Source organism: Olea europaea, unplaced genomic scaffold (assembly GCF_002742605.1).
Source record: "Olea europaea var. sylvestris unplaced genomic scaffold, O_europaea_v1 scaffold2931, whole genome shotgun sequence".
Lineage (NCBI taxonomy): Eukaryota > Viridiplantae > Streptophyta > Magnoliopsida > Lamiales > Oleaceae > Olea > Olea europaea.
Window position 1 is genome coordinate 43,911 of NW_019247902.1, and position 281 is coordinate 44,191.

Here is a 281-nt window from a genome sequence, read left to right on the forward strand (position 1 = left end):
TGGCCAAAGGAATTCGTGATACACACCGATCATGAATATTTAAAGCATTTGCGAGGTCAAGGTAAGTTGAACAAAAGACATGCGAGATGGGTGGAGTTTATCGAGACATTTCCCTACGTCATCAAGTACAAACAAGGTAACGAAAATATAGTTGCTGATGCGTTGTCTCGAAGGTAAGTGCTTTTAAATTCATTAATACTAAATTACTTGGTTTCCAACATATTAAGGGCATGTATGAATCAGATTGTGATTTTTCTAGTATTTATGCTTCATGTGACAAA